A 13,615-nucleotide genomic window follows, 5' to 3' on the forward strand; every position below is an offset into this window, starting at 1 on the left:
CCCCTCTGAGGCTGCTCTTCTCCAGGCTAAACAGCCCCAGGGGGGTCTCAGACTTTCCTCCTCCCAGAGGTGCTCCAGGCCCCTCAGCATCTTCACAACCTCTGCTGAACTCTCTCCAATAGTTCCCTGCATCTATTGTACTGGGGATCCCAGAGCTGGTACTGGAGCCCAGTATTCCATGTGTGTCCTTACTGAGGCAGAGTCAAGGAGAAGAAGAACCTCTCACGAACTGCTGGCCACATTCTTCTTGCTACACACCAGGAGACCACTGGCCTTCTTGGCCATGAGGGCACATTGCTGGCTCAAGGGGACCTTGCTGTCCACCACGACTCCCAGGTCATTCTCTGCAATGCTGCTTTCCACCAGACCAACCCCTATCCTGTACTGGTGCAATTTGTGCATGCTCCCAATGCTGAAGCACAACTCAGAAGAGTTTTACTCTGTGTTGCTCCCTGGATACCACCACCATGTCCAGATGGTGGATCCTCATCCTTGCTGTCCCACTTCTGTCTTGGTGTCATGGGGCTGGAGGTCCTGGCACTCAGATGGTCCCTGCAGGCTGCAGCAAGCCCTCTCAAACCCCCTAACCCTTACTGAGGACAAAACTGCTGCCATAGCTGGTACATGGTTTCTGCACCCATCCACCCAGCCTCCTCCTGGGGCTCCAGCACCATCCTCTCCTGCTGTGATGCAGCTCTTGGATTCTGCCATCTTAAAGTGTCCCTGGTAGCATTTTGTTCCATCCGTGATGGTGTGAATTCCCTCTGGGATGACGTGAGAAAGAGAATTTAACATCATTATCAACCTTCAGTGAGAGGAGCAAATCTGTCCAATGGTTCATTAGTGGGGCAATATTTATTATCCATCAAATCAGTCCACTTCTGTTTCCAACTCTGAGCCCTCTTCCCTCTCTTCCTCCCACTTTCCCCATCCCAGCTCTTTGCTGAAGCAGTGGAAACAGTTTCTTCTTAAGATTTTGGTTTGTGCATCATTAGAATATTCCATGCTGGTGGTATTGAGAGAGAATTAACCACAATTACTGCAAATAAAAGGTAAGATGGATTTCTTTGTTCAGAGGGTGAAAGCAGGAGGAAGCTCGCTTTGGGTTGGCAGTTAAGGTTCATTGGTTTTAGCTCACAGCATTGATTTTTCCATAAAGGATTTTACCTTTATTTTTCTGCCACAGGAGCCACCAGATGAATACTTCTCTGATTTGTGTGCTTTACCATTATGGAGTCTGAGGCATTTTGCAGGAAAAATAATAGCCTTGAAAGAGCATCAAGGTGGGAGCAAGGACTGCTGAGAGCAGCCAGGGCCAGCTCACACCTTCCCTCGCTTTGGCTTCCAGCACTGACATCAGCAGTTTGGGTCTAAAACAACCATCAGAAAAATAGCATCAGAAGCACAAAGCAGAGACAGCTGAGGAGAAGCAGAGAGGATTCCTTGTCCTGATGCTTCGAACTGAGGCTGGCAGCATCCATGGTGCTGCCAGGACCCTTTCACGGGGAGATCCCAAGTCTGGAATTGAGATTTAGGGAGGAATTTTGCTCCCTCCCAGCACACAGCCCTGCTCTGGAGAGGGGCTGCCATCTGGCCCCTTTGTTTTTCCAGTAACCTGTAGCCACCCAGCACATTTCCCAGTGTGAGCTGGCTCCTCACACACCATTTGCCTCTTTTTTCTCTTTCCATACATTTTGTTTTGTTAATCTCACTTTGTATTTTGCCTCGCTCCTGCTGCAAACCGAGGAGCTCCTCTGGGAAATGCCCTTGCTGCAGCCCTTTTTGTCTCCTTTTGGGCTTGTCTTTAAACCATTTTGATGCTGAAGGACTCTAGCAGAAGGCAGAGACAGGACCTGGTTCCTTCCCATCTTGCCTTGATGAGTTTTTTTTCCATGGCATTTGTAACCGTGGGCAGATGACAGCCGCTGTGGACCGAGTTGACCTCACACCTTGCACAGGTCACCTCACAGATGCTCCTGGGCTGCAGATGGTCAGCCCTGCCCAAAACCAAGCCCAGAGTGAGCAGAGCTGAGCCAAACCACAGCGGTGTTGGCTTCACTGTGGAAGTATGAATCACCTGGAGGGAGCTGGAGGAGACCCTGCCTCACCTCCATTCTGCAAAGGCAGAGAGAAGCCCAGGGCATGGCTGCTGGGTTGTGTTTGCAGCCTGGCCAGGGGCCAGCCCAAAGCTCTCAGAGAAGCATACAGGAATGGAGCAGGGAAGGTTTGGGTTCTTTTTTCAGTGCTCTCAGCTCTCCCTGTTTTCCCAAGCAGGAGTGGGAGCTCAGCAGCCTCTGTTCAGAGGTGACCAGTGATGGGTCAGTGCCATCAGGGCACTCAGCCTGTTTTTCCTTTGGCTGCCCATCATGCTCTGCCCCTTTCTGCTGTAGTGTTGCTGTTTCACCATGACATGTCAGACATGGTTTGGCTTTGAGTGCACCAAATGAGAAGGTTTAAAAGTTTAATTGCTCTGAGTTGTTCACTATTGACTTCTTATTTGGTTCTGGCTGCTAGCAGGAGGACAGTCCCAAAGACAGTGGCTCTCATCAACCATTAATCAGGGGGGTTGGACTCAATGACCTTTAGATGTTGCTTCCAACCCCAAACATTCCCTGATTAATCCATTGATTAATGTTTCAGGAAGGTTTCCTGCCCTGTGCACTGTACTGCCTGTGACAGATCCATGGAACATATTCCTGGGGGATTTCTGCTGCTCTGGAAGAGCCCTGCAGAAAGTCATGGCCTTTGGGCACTTCTTAAATTGCACTTGGAAGCTCCTCATAGAGCCCAGGAGCTGCAGGAGACCCATCCTACACCAGGCACATCCTGTTATTGCCCGTCCTGGTCAGTAAGCAGCTTTCTGAACTGATTGCTGATCATCTGCTACTATACGATGCTGGCCTGTGGAACAAAAGCTCACATCGACTTTGCTTAAGGATTTCAAAGTGTTAGGAAGCATCACATCACAGAGTCTCAGACTCCCAGCTTGGGAGGGGTTGCCCAGGATCACATCCAGGCAGGTTTGGAATCTCTCTGTAGAAGGACACTCCACAACCTCTCTGGGCAGCCTGTTCCAGGGCTCCAGCACCCTCACAGCAGAGGAGTTTTTCCTCCTGTTCAGATGGAAACTCCTCGTTTCTGGTTTGTGAAAAGAGTCTGGTGCCATCCTCTTGTCTCCCCACCCTTTAGATATTGAACAGCATTGATCAGATCCCCTCTCAGTCTGCTCTTGTCCAAGCTAAACAGCCCCAGGGCGCTCAGCCTTTCCTCACCAGAGAGATGTCCCAGTCCCCTCAGCATCTTTGTAGCCTCCACTGGACTCTTGTTCCCTGTGTTTCATAAGCAGGGAAACCAGAACTGGTCATCTTTAATTACCCCTCCAGAGAAACTCAACCACCTCTAGACAGTGCCTGGGGAGCAAGGAATGAGATTTCAAGCAGCACATTGTCATATGGGGGTGATTTCCCCCCCCCCCTCCAGGCTGTTCTAAGCAATCCAAGCTGAATTAGCACCCACCCAATGGCAGCATAAATCTGGCTGGTGAGGGAAGGAAGCGGACTGCAGCGCGAGCTGTCAGCAGCTCCCTGTGATCTGACAGGGTCCAACAAATGCTTCCCCCCACCCTGACCCCACCTGTCAATCAGCTTGCTGGGGAGAAGCCCCTGCTCGCCTGCCCCTCAGCTGGCTGGCGAGCGGCGAGAGCCAGGCTGGGAGGCTGACGAGCTGTCATTTATCATTACTTTGGGGAGGAAGGAGCCAAGGAGGCACTCCTCGGCCCGAAGGTGCAGGCAGAGCAGAATTTGAGCTGATGGGTGGGGATTTCCAGCGGCACAAATGGGAACGAGCCCCGGCTCTTTGCAGGCTGGCCCGAAAATAGCCGACCAATTTGGATCTCAATTACGGCTCCGTTAGCCCCGCAGTATAATTCAGGAGGCAGCTTCTAATATTTCAATTCAGGATCAAGAATAATATTCCACTTCCCCCCACCCCCCCCCTCCACACCCCAAGTGATTTCCATTTCATAGGGGCTAATCTGGACTCCAACATGTGTTTCGGTGAGATGCTAAAGGATGTGAATGTGCTAAAGAAAATACGTGGGGCAAGGGCTGCAGAAATGCCTGGGGAAAGGAGCTGTGGAGGAGCCAGGTCAAGAGTACAGCTCCCTGTGACCAGTCATTCTGTTGGCCAGAGGAAAATGTGATCAGCAGTTGGTTTCATGGCTGCAGCACCCAGGAGAGTAGGAATCTCCCTGCCACCAGAGCAAACATTCTTTCAGGTTCACAGTTCCTGCAGATGCCAACACGTGCAACACCTCCTGTTGAAGTCTCCAGAAACCCACCAGTGAAGCTAACAGCAGGGAATGGTTTTAGCCTTCCCACAGGCACCTCAGGAGCCAAGGACAGCAGCGATGGCATTCGGTGCGTAAGCAGGCTGTAAATGCTTGGTCGGAGCCAAGCCCCTGGGGAGATGCTCAGGCTGTTCCCAGAGCAAAGAGCTGCACTGGATCTGTGCCTGTTTAAGCTGCACAGATGTGCAGAGAAGATCAGTGGTGCTGCTGGGGTTTACAAGAAGATTGTGGAATCATAGAACCACTTAGGTAGGAAGAGACTTTCAAGATCATCAAGTCCAACCATTGAGATGGCACTGCCAGGTCACCACTAAACCATGTGCCTCAGTACCACATCTACAGAGCTTTCCAATCCTTCCAGGGATGGGACTCCACCACTGCCCTGGGCAGCCTGATCCAGGGACTAACAACCCTTTGGGGAAAACAATGTTGTTCCATATGTCCAACCTAAACCTCTTCTAATGCAGCCTGAGGCTGATTCCTCTCATTCTGTCACTTATTACTTGGGAGAAACCACCTCACTCCAGTCTCCTTTCAGGGAGTTGTAGAGAGCAATGAGGTCTCCTCTCAGCCTCCTTTTCTCCACCTGGACACTCCCAGTTCCCTCAGCCTCTCCTCATCACTATAAAACACATGCAAGCATCACATCCTCATTGCTGAGATATGAGGTAACACCTGGAAGGTGCTGGGGAGAAGCAAACTGGGGCAGCTTCTTGGTTACAAGGCTATTTTGGCTGATGTTTTCCTGCAGGTACCCACCCTAGGGGGCTGCCAGCTCTGTGAGAGTGAGTCCAGCACCGGGACACGGCCCCAGACACAGCCCCTCCATCACCTTGGAGGTGATGATCAAGCTCACTGGTGACTAATTAGGGCTTTTTGTTCTCATCATTAACATCCTCTGCTTTGGAAGAGTGCCCTTCACTTATTTGTGTCTTTTAGCCCTCTGGATATCTCAATGACCATGAAGCTCCTACCAAGAGGCCTTGTGGAGAAGAAAGAGGATGCAAAAATCCCTTCACGTTTTGGAAACCACCTCCTTGCTTTAGGCTCCCAGTCAAGATTATCATTCTAATAACAAATTGCTTTAAGAAAGGCTACTATCATTCTAATAACTAAGGCTATTATCATTCTAATAACAAATTGCTTTAAGAAAGGCTACCCAGAGAACATCCTCCATGTCAGCAGATGTCTTGATCTGCTCAGCCTGGGAGAGGAACTGAACTACTGGATTAAATGTTGTTTAGATACAACACTAGAAATCACAGTCTCACAGTATCACCAAGGTTGGAAGAGACCTCAAAGATCATCAAGTCCAACCTGTCACCTCAGACCTCACGACTAGACCATGGCACCAAGTGCCACATCCAATCCCCTCTTGAACACCTCCAGGGATGGTGACTCCACCACCTCCCTGGGCAGCACATTCCAATGACAAACAACTCTCTCAGTGAAGAACTTTCTCCTCACCTCAAGCCTAAACTTCCCCTGGCTCAGCATGCAGATCCCTATCCTATTTACCTCTTACTTGGTTGCTCTGAGAGCAATTCCATGCCCTGTTTGATTTGAAAGGCCCAATCTGAGGGAAGAGATTGACCCCTTGGGTGGGAAGAGGGGGATGGTGGATGGACAGTCTAGGCACGTGCTCTTCCAACACCAAAGCACTGATTTTCCAGTCCTTTTTCACCCTGTCACTGAAGACTCCTGGGGCTGTAAAACTCCTCTTCAGGATCATTCCTCACCCATAGACCTTCCTGCAGCTTTGGCTCACCCCTTCAGGAGCAGTGGGCAGCACACTAGGCGCCCTTTCCCCACGCCGTGGGCTCTTCCCGTTGGCCACCGGAATGATTTCTTCATTACTCAATCAGCTGTAATTATCTCCCAGAGCAAATTCCGTGGGTGCATCAGCTTTCAAACACAACAGTCATTTGTTATCTTTTTTTTATCAGATGTGTTTATTTAATTTCAGCTGATTAGCACAGGGCCTAACAAGTGGCTTAGACCAACAGTGTGTCACTGCCCAAGCATTCTGTAGGTAAGGAGAAGACACGGAGCGGCGCACATGTTGCTTTGTCTGCATTAATCTATTTACATTGTAATTCTTCAACTGTTTTTAATGGCTGCTTCAGCTGGAAGCGATTAGTTGGCCAAATGAAAGCCACATTTCTCACTTGGTGCACTGGGAAGGTTTGGAGCTGTTGTCTTTCCCTTGCTTTTTTGTTTCCCCAGTCGAGACGGATGCTGCGCATGAAATCTCATTGAGGGAAGGGAGCCCTGCTGCCCTGCCTTCGCCTTGCAGCCAAACACTTGGATGGGACACAAAACTGGGGGTGAGGGGGTTTGAAGTTGATCTCTGCAGCGTGGCTGTCAGCACCATGTTGGCTTGGGCTGTAGGAGCTGACCCAGCAGCTGGGCTTCAGAGGGAAAGCTTAGGGCAACTCTGAAAGAAGGAAAGAGAGGGGAAGGCACTGCAGACTCAGGGCAGCTGCAGCATCGCTGCTGCGAGGTGATGCCTGCCTTGAGGGAAGGGATGACTTTAACCCAACAGGAAACTCACAATGCTAGACAGGCTCCCACATCCCATGGGAAGTGTGAGGTGAGCAGATGGAGGTTTGGCTGAGGAGGAGCTGAATGCGCCTGCTTACCTGCAGCAGCAGCATGGAGTCACCTCTGCTGTATTGCCTGGTGAGATGAGAGCCACGCTCACTGCTGAGCCCTTCAGAATTTCTCCTTACAGAGTATTATTAATAACATTTGCCTAAAAATAAACCCATGTCTTTTCTAGCCTAAATCATTCTATGCTCTCCATGCTATCCCCTCAAGAAGCAAAGAAAGGAGAGCTCTGCTGTGCCCTCCAAAACACCCTGCAAACTGGTACCCAGGGTACCAGCAGTCTGGGAAGGTGGACATGGGGAGGAACTACCCAGAGAAAACAAGGTTTTGAATCTCAGTCTCCTGTGGCAGTGCCTGTAAGGGCTGTTGGACAGGATTCAGTGTGGGTTTGTTGGGCTCAACACAATTTCCTTTTCATTTCAACAATAACAGAAAATAAAACTCATGTGATATAGCCCAGACTGAGTCTTCACTTCAGTCAACATTCAACCCAAACCAATCCAACCTTTGCATGGATTTGCTCCCGAGGAAGCACATATCTGGTCCTCCTGCAAAACAGGGTGAAGAGAAGGCACAAACCCAAAGAGAGCAGCCCAAATGGAGAGCTTTCTGCCTCCATCCGTGTGTCACAGCCCGAAAGCTCCCCCAATGTCTGTGTGTATTCAATTAGCCGACCTGTGGCATCTGTAGCTCATTACATGCTCTAGCTGAACGTGCACGGAGTCGGGTTGCGACGAGGCAAAGGTCAGAGGAACCTCCAGCCTGCATTTTGCCATCAGTTGATTATTCAGATAACAGCCAACCCTCCAAAAGGCTGGGGGTCTTCAGGACCCTATCACTGAGGCAAAAGAAAGGCAGATAGCTAATTCCTCCGGGCTACTTGCAGCCCGGAGCATCTGAAAGCCCATAGACGATGTTTCTTACACCTTGGGGCAGAGATGCAGAGCTGGTACTTAGCTGTAGCCTCCTTGCTTCGCTGCATCTCGCTCTTAATATATTGCCCAGCATTAATCAAAGAGTTTAGAAGCATCCTCCATCAGTTGTGCAAAGCAGAGCTCCGATGATTTAGCGTCGGATTCTTTCAGCTCCTGTTAGACTCCTGTTTTTCTTTCATGTGGGTAGCAGGGGTCAGCGGCGGCAGGGGATGCCTGCTTTCACTTTGTCTCACATTTGCTGCTGTCACTCTGCCGCCGCTCCGGTCCCCGCGGAGCGGCAGGATGTGTTCATGCTCACAGCCCTGGATGCTAATTGATTTTCGGGAGCCCATTCATCAGTTAAATTTAGGAGATCACCCACCAGGTTTGCTGTTCACTGTCAAAGGTAATTCAATTAAAACTCCAGAAGTGTGACTAACTCTTGGCTGGTAAAGATGTTTAGCAGCTGTGTTGCTGTATCTTCTCCATCCTATTGTGTCTGTGAGGCAGCCCTGGCATGGCATGCACCGAGCCGTGTACCTTGGCTGATTAATGTATACAACAGCTCTGCAGCAGCGCCAGAAATTAAGTCCAAATGGCTTTGGTATGCAATGACATGCAAATGTCTCAGTGTAATAGCTGCAGCAAAGAGAAAAGCCTCAAAGGTGTTGAAAGGCAGCAGTGGCTCTGATGGTTGAATTCACTCTTGCACCTATAGGGTTTTGGTCTTTAACAGCTTTCAAAAGAATCAAATAGGAAAGGTTGGACCAGATGAGCCTGGGGGTCCCTCCCAACCTGGGCTTCCGTGATTCTGTGAAGTCCAGGTTTCCAGATCCACTGGTAGATTGGGATCTCCTCATTCCTCCTCATAAATACCTCGTTTGCCCTTAGCTCATCTGAAAGCCATCCAACGTGACCGCATCCCAGGGCTGAAGCTGTGTATAAATCAGGCAGACATTGCAGCTCTTGTGGAAAGATGTTTCTATCAGACCCAGGAGGTGGGGGATGCTTTGCTGAATTCCTCTGGGCTGACAATCCAGGCTTTGACTCTTCTTGTCTGCTGGCATGGGTGGCTCATGTGCGGTTTGGTAGTAATTAAGCTACCACGGGACAAAATGGTGTGTCTGCTTAATAGATTAAAGGCAAACATTATCTGACAAGCACAGGTAAACAAGACATACAGTGCTCAACCTTTCACCCTTGAAGACCAAGGTTCACATCCCACTAGGGCACAAACAAATAGGGGACTGGGCTCTCCCCAGTCACTGCTGGAGAGTTTTATATTCACCCTGAGACTATTGTAGAGCCTGGCAGGCTTGTGAGCCACAGAGATAGGAGAGCCCTGCTGGGCTACAGGCTTGGAAGGGGCTGGGAAGAGAAAGAAAGTCCCCAAATCACTCCTGTAGAGAAAGCAGCATTGTGTTTACCTGCAGTGACTGCCTAAAATCACCCCTACAACAGCAACCCCATGCTGAAATGGGGAGTTTCTAACAGCAGCCACTGCACAGCTCCCACTTCATCAACTTAACCCTGCAAAAAACAAGCCCCACACCTCCATTCCTTGAGTTCCACGTGGCTGTAGGAATGAGATCCATCAGCCCCACAGAGCAGCACTCTTCCTGTCCATCTGTTAGAGAGCAGGAGGAGGGATACCTGTGCTGCTTAGTAAATAGTGTCCTGAGAAAGCATCCAGGGTTCCTAAATATCATCATAAACAGCTTGGGCATACCTAGGCTGTTCCATACTGGGAGCACAGGCTAAGGGAAGCTGGAAAACTTCACCCAAAGCATTCTGTTTGAAAGACAACCCAGACTATTCTGTGTTTGCTGCTTCAAACACACTACACACAAGACAAAACAGGTTTGGTACACGTTCACCTTTGCTCTGCAGTGTATTTTTCACACACCTGGATGAAAAAGATGCTGTTAAACGTACACAGCAGCACTTCTGCTCTCTGTACCAACAGGATTGAGGAGGAAGTTCTTCCCCATGAGAGTGGTGAAGCCCTGGAATGGGTTGTCCAGGGAGGTGGTTGGGGTGCCATCCCTGGAGGTGTTTAAGCCCAGGCTGGACGAGGCTCTGGGCAGCCTGATCTAGTGTGGGGTGTCCCTGCCCATGGCAGGGGGGTTGGAACTAGATGATCCTTGTGGTCCCTTCCAACCCTGACTGATACTGTGATACTATTCTCTCTGCAGAAAGGGCTGCTAGAAGAAAACATTTTGCATGGATACAAGAAGTTTTTCAGTGGTGGTCAAACCCAGCAACATAACTGGATAAAGATCAGCTTTGAGATAGGGTAGCTGCCAGGAGCCCTGGGCTTTTGCTGTTGTTGCTGTGGAGTCTCTCCCTTCTTCTGGCATTAATAAATTAAGGCACCTGCCACACAAATCAGCAGAAATCTGGGCAATCATTATCACTTCCATGTGGAAATGCTGCCCATCACGGAGGAACAAATGGGGTATGAAGCCTACATGGGACTTTAAAACAAAGGTTCTGTTTGTCAAATTACTAGAGGAGAAGCTGATCTTACTGTTAGGGACTTATCCACTTCCAGGTCATATCAATTAGTTACAGCAGGCTCTTGGAGACTGGAACTAATTTGCAACACTCTGAAGGGGGCTGCCTGCTTCTCCTGCATGTTTCCAGTGAATGCTGTGAGGCTTCAGACTGGTGCCTGGGACTGCAAAATCACCACAAACAGAGCTGAATGCTGCCAGTATTAACCCATTTTGCATGAGACAACAAAGTGCTGACTGCGATAAGACCGGGGTGGGGGGGAAGTACCTCGCACAGAGACTCCAGGATTAGGTTAAACAAATCTTTGACAGAAGGAAAAGGCTCCAAAAAAAAATATTACAAAACTATTGAGTGCCCTGAAAGGAGGTTTGGAAGTGTTTTGCTCCCCCTGACAGCTCATTTTGACAGAAATTGATTGCAGTAAGGAATTACAAATCAGATAAGTGGGGAAATTAAATGAAGCTGATTATTGTGGTGCCTGATCCACCTATTAGCTGGCATGGAAGGTTCAGTGCCTTCACAACACCACTTTCACTCAGGGCTAACAGGTTTAGGCCATCCTACACAAGGTGCACAAGCTGTCTCCTCAGTAAATCACCTTTCAGATTATAAAGATGTGGCTTTTATCCTCCCCAACTACCTTTGTCTAGATGAGAGTTTGCAAGCAGCCTGTCTGCTGAGAGATGCTCTGGTTCTGGCTGCTTCTCATAGAGTCACAGAAAGCTCCAGGCTGGAAGGGACCTCCAAAGCTCATCCAGTCCAACCTCCCTGCAGTCAGCAGGGACATCCTCAACTAGATCAGGTTGCCCAAAGGCTCACTGAGCCTCATCTTGAATACTTCCAGGGAAGGGACCTCAACCACCTCCCTGGGCAACCTGTTCCAGAGTTCCACTACTCTCATGGTAAAAAACTTGTTCCTAACATCCAACCTAAATCTGCTCTTCTCCAGCTCAAAGCCATGGCCCCTTGTCCTGTCACTGCAGGCCTTTGTAAGCAGACTCTCCCCATCCTTCTTGTATCACAGTATCACCCCCTTCAAGTACTGGAAGGCTGCTATTAGGTCTCCCTGGAGCCTTCTCTTCTCCAGGCTGAACAACCCAGCTCCCTCAGCCTGTCCTCATAGCAGAGATGCTCCTTGATTGTTCTTGTGGCACCCAGCACCATTGGAGGACACTGGAAAGCTTCCCAAAGAACTAGGGAGAGCTGGGACCCTGCTCCCTGTTGGTTTTCTCCCTGGAAGCATGGATCACAGCTGATTCAGCATGACTTCCATAATGAAGAGCAGCCAAGGTCAGGTGAGAGCCTGCACGGCTCACTCACTGCATCTTCATCCGCGTTAAACCAGCTCCGCTGGCACTTCAAATCAGTTGCAGATTGCTCGCCTCAGCCTCTTGCAGTGGTAAATGGAGAGAGCTGCTTCCGATACAAGCAAGGCCACTGACCCCTCTGGGGCTTTCACTGGAACAACAGCATGGCTTGACAGGGAAAAAAGAGCACTGAGCAGTGTCTTGTGTTAGCTCAAACCAGGCTCTGCCACAGCCCAAGATGAAGCCAAAGAGTGCAGCACACCACACAGAGAACCCTGAAAGCAGAGCAACCAAATCAGAGGGGAGGCTGAGGGGAAACCTCATCACTCTCTACAGCTACCTGAAAGGAGGTTGTGGAGAGGTTGGTGCTGGTCTCTTCTCACAGGTGATTAGTGGTAGAGCAAGAGGGAATGGCCTCAGATTGCATCAGGAGAGGTTTAGACTGGACATGATTTTGACCTGTAGGAATGAGTGCCATACTATTCACTGTATAAAAGGGATTGGAAGTGGCACTTGAAGCCATGGTTTAGTAGTCAGGAGGTCTTGGGTGACAGGTTGGACTTGATGATCTTTGAGGTCTTTTCCAACCTTATTGATTCTATGATTCTGTGTTTCTTGCAGCAGGAGTGGTCAGGCACTGGCATGTGCTGCCCAGGGTGGTGGTGGAGTCACCAGCCCTGGAGGTGTTTAAAGGTGGTTTGGATGTGGTGCTTGGGGATATGGTTTAGGGGTGAACCATGTGGAGTAGGGTTCTGGGTTGGGCTTGGTGATCCTGAGGGTCTTTTCTCTGATTCTGTGAAATTCATGTGGGCAACACTGGAATTTTCTCTTCCCCCTCCTTTTCCAGCAGCACACACCACGTGTTTCCTTCTGTAGCAAGCAGGATTTTCACAGGTCCAAACCACAGCAATGGCTCAAGAAACCCACACTAAAAATGACACAACTTAGGGCAAGTTTTAAGCACAAAGTTACTGTCAGTAGTAGTAGATCTCCATGCCCCAAACTAACACCTGAAGACAGCAGTGTTTTGAAGTGGATTTAGTGAAGATCTCTGGGTGCTGACACCAATTAGCTGATGACCCTGTGCAAAGTGCTCCCTGAGCAGGATTCTTCCAGCCAAGGATCAAAGCCCTGACACTGATATGCCCTACAGAGCTTTGCTACTGCCTGGAAACAAAGGTTCCACAGGACAGTTCCTACAAGCAGCCAGGGAGGACTCTGAGAGCCCTCTTTATGCTAAGAATTCAGAAAAACAGCTGTTTATGTAGGCCCTATGCAAAAGCCAAGCCAGAGGCTCCCTCTGCTGGACCACAAACAACACGAGGGGAACCTAATGAAAGGTTTTCCCTTCACAGAGTAAGAATCACAGAACCTTAGAGGTTGGAAGGGACCTTGAGAGATCATCTAGTCCAACCTCCCTGCCAGAGCAGCTCCCTGGAGAAGCTAAAAACATCCAACCCCACCCCAGCCCTCTGCCAGTTTTCCCCCTTGCTGTACATAGAATCAGGGAATGGTTTGGGTGGGAAGGGACCTTAAAGATCATTTAGTTCCAAGTCCCTGCCCTGGGCAGAAACATCTCCCGTATAGCAAGGCAAGAAAACCCTTCCAGCTGCTTGAGCACAAGGGACACACTAACCTAAGCCTGAAAAATACCATTGAAATACATTACATATTGTTACACTTAACTACTCCCTAAAGTGCTGCCCTAAAGCTTTCTCAGCAGTACCCACTGCACTTTCTTCTTGTCTCCGTGAAGGTCTCTGGTTATCTTCTCACAGGATGGACTTGATGATCTTTGAGGTCTCTTCCAACCTTGGTGACTCTGTGATATGATCATGACACCTGCTTGTGTGTGTCCACAGACTGAAGCCCCCCACCCCCCCAAAGGACACAGCCAGGGAAGAGCCTGGGCACAGAAC

The sequence above is a fragment of the Melanerpes formicivorus genome, unplaced genomic scaffold (assembly GCF_026170545.1).
Source record: "Melanerpes formicivorus ecotype bairdi unplaced genomic scaffold, bMelFor1.0.p_v2 SCAF_37, whole genome shotgun sequence".
In the NCBI taxonomy this organism is placed as follows: domain Eukaryota; kingdom Metazoa; phylum Chordata; class Aves; order Piciformes; family Picidae; genus Melanerpes; species Melanerpes formicivorus.